Below are 3,180 nucleotides of genomic sequence, written 5' to 3'. Positions count from 1 at the left end.
GGATGAGGACAGTGGGAGGGGTAAGGGCAGAGGGTGGGGTGGGAACTGGGTGGAGGAGAGCTATGGGGGGAAAAAAAGAGGAACATCTGTAATATCTGAACAATAAAGATTTGTTTTAAAAAAAAAAAAAAAGAAAGGAAAATACCTGAGAATTAAGTTGCCAATATCTTAACTCGAGACAGCTACTATAAAAGAGATATCCAAGATAAATTAATTTAAAATTTATGAATTTTATAAAATAAATAAGATATGATCCCTACCCATGAAAATCTGAGTTTAGTGGGTTTATAAGAGCAGTACAGTATGCCAATGGATGGGCAAATCTCCTTCAAATCTTTTTTTTAAGGTTTTTTTATTATTTTATGTACAAAGAGATAGCATTCTGTCACAAGGTAGATGTCTTGAACATGGGTCATTCATGGAAGTTCACTTAGTCCAACTCAATGAAGCCTATGTCCTTCGCTACAGACAGAAACACTGGAGGCACATGTTGAGGCCATACTTCCGGCTCAGACCATGGTGGTTTGAGCAGACGCGGCAAGAAGGAGAACCTTGGCCGAATTTCCTCGGATGGCTCCAGTAGAGTTGCTGGTGATCCATCTTGCTCACTCTGTAGCAACGAGGCAAAAGGCCAAATCTTAAAAGGGGTAGTGGAATAGCAGTGTGTCTCAAAATGATATTCCCCAGTGGAAATCTACAGACTGCACTAGATAATTTCTGAAAGAAAGAGAGTAATGATTCATGATACAGCTGTTGGAGTACCCTCAACCTGCTCCATAATGGAGAATGGATTGTTTTCTTGACTCAGATCCCAAAATTGGCATGGTGATAAAGATGTTAGAGATAGGGAACTTCAAGCACCTCCTCATTTGCTGGATATCACATTTATCTTAAAAGAGGGGAGGGGGCCCTGGCCAGCGTGGCTCAGTGGGTTAGAGCATCAGCCAGCACACCAAAGGGTCTCAGGTTCAATTCCTGTTCAAGGGCAGGTACCTGGGTTGTGGCTGACAGTATAATAAAAAATATCCTCAGGTGAGGATTAATAAGAATAAAGAGGGGAGGGGGTAGAAAAATCTGATAAATTCTTGCTGACAGTTTCATTTTAAAAGGATGAGGGCACTACTATACTGGACTGAATCCAGACCAAAAAACAGACTAGTTGAAAAATCGAAAGGGTCTCAAAGAAAAGTAACCGTGTAATCTTTAAAAGTGTGATAGCCAACAGTTAAGTGTTGTCAGAAGGAGGCAGTTAAGAGAGCAAGTCCTAGCCCTAACTGGTTTGGCTCAGTGGATAGAGCGTCAGCCTGCGGACTGAAGGGTCCCAGGTTCGATTCCGGTCAAGGACATGTACCTTGGTTGCGGGCACATCCCCATTGGCGGGTGTGCAGGAGGCAGCTGATGGATGTTTCTCTCTCATCGATGTTTCTAACTCTCTATCCCTCTCCCTTCCTCTCTGTAAAAAATCAATAAAATATATTTTTAAAAAAGAGAGAGAGCAAGTCCTAGATGTGGCACCAATAATCCTGGATTAAAGACCCAGTTCTGCCCCAGCCATGTACCCTCAGGCCAGTCACAACTCTTCTAAATAAGGATAATATTTGCCTACCTCACACCATCAAATAATTGGCTACTTGTGAAAGCATTATGTAAACCAGGGGTCCTCAAACTTTTTAAACAGGGGACCAGTTCACTGTCCCTCAGACCGTTGGAGGGCCGGACTATAGTTTAAAAAAAAACTATGAACAAATTCCTATGCACACTGCACATATCTTATTTTTAAGTAAATAAACAAACCGGGAACAAATACAATATTTGTATTTGCATGTGGCCCGCGGGCCGTAGTTTGAGGACCCTTGATGTAAACCTTACTACACTGATTTAAGTAATACCAGACCTTTAACAAAATTAGCTATTAACAACAAAAAAATTGACTACTAACAATAGCTAATATCTTTTGGGTATTGAGTTCTAACCACCACTCAGATACTGAATTTTACAGGATTGTTAAATTTTCTCAATGGCCCTAGAAGGTTGATCCCATATTATAGATGAAAAAAACTAAGATTTCCAACTGGTAACTGCCCAAGGTCCCAAAACAAGAAAAATGGTGGAGCCTGAATCAGTACCCAGATTTTCTGACTGGAGAGCCCACATTTTCATTCACTGTGTTATAGTGCTATAAAAATGTAGATTTCAGGAGGTTCAATTCCAGTCAGGGCACATGCCCAGGTTGTGGGCTCGATCCTCAGTTGGGGGCATGCGGGAGGCAGCCAATCAATGATTCTCTCTCATCATTGATGTTTCTAACTCTTTCTCCCTCTCTCTTCCTCTCTGAAATCAATAAAAAAAATATTTTTAAAAGATTTCACAAAATTAAAATCTTACCATCTTAACTATGTGAAGACAGATGCTGTTTTTAAAAGACATCCTCACAAGTGAAATTCTGACAATCAAATACACAATTAATTATAAATTATACCAATTCAAATTTTAAAGGGAACAAACTGCAGACTAATATGGTTGCACAACACTCTTCAAAGAGATAAATGTTAAAAAAAAAAAACATACACATGTACAAAGGAAGAGATCACATTAAGAAAGACAATAGAGGAGAAGAAAAATGGCGACCAGCAGGAAGGTAGGGAGGGAGAGAGTGTGAGAGCGCAAGGAAGTGATAGAGGAGTGTGTGGACGTGTGTGGTGTGTGTGTATGAGCTAGGGACAGCTAGATTCTGCAGGTCTTCTAAGGGGCTGCTAAACGGGCAGTCTTAAGCGGCAGAGTCCCGCTCCCGGCGCGGACACTCCTGGGCGGCCAGCCCAGGCACAGCGACAGCGCCATCTTGGGAAACAGAGCTGCTTGAGACTAGGATCCTGGCCTCAGCACCACCCAGTCTGATCTCAGACGCATACCAGGACCCTGCAGCCACTGGGGACAGAGACCTGCGACCACAGCTACAGACCTGCGGACACCAAAAGTTCAGAAATCCCTGCGGCAGATCCGTGAGTAACAGAGCCCACCCCCCCTTCCCGCAGGCTCGCGGGCAGCGCCATAGTAACTGATAGACCCACCCCTTGCCTGGGCCTCAGCACTGCAGGAACTTTGGCCAGGAAGTGCGCAAGCACCTTGGAACTGATCCTGCACGCACTTTGGGCTTCGGAGCCCTGGGCTGGGAGAAAACGC

General features: G+C 43.4%; 1 pseudogene; it reads right to left on the bottom strand.

The window, feature by feature from the left end:
* Window positions 1-335: 335 nt before the first annotated feature.
* LOC102255763 lies at window positions 336-655 on the bottom strand (annotated as a pseudogene).
* Window positions 656-3,180: the final 2,525 nt, after the last annotated feature.

Source organism: Myotis brandtii, unplaced genomic scaffold (genome assembly GCF_000412655.1).
Source record: "Myotis brandtii unplaced genomic scaffold, ASM41265v1 scaffold74, whole genome shotgun sequence".
Taxonomy (NCBI): Eukaryota; Metazoa; Chordata; class Mammalia; order Chiroptera; family Vespertilionidae; genus Myotis; species Myotis brandtii.
Note: the sequence above shows the minus strand (reverse complement) of the source record. Positions and strands in the feature narration are given on the sequence as shown.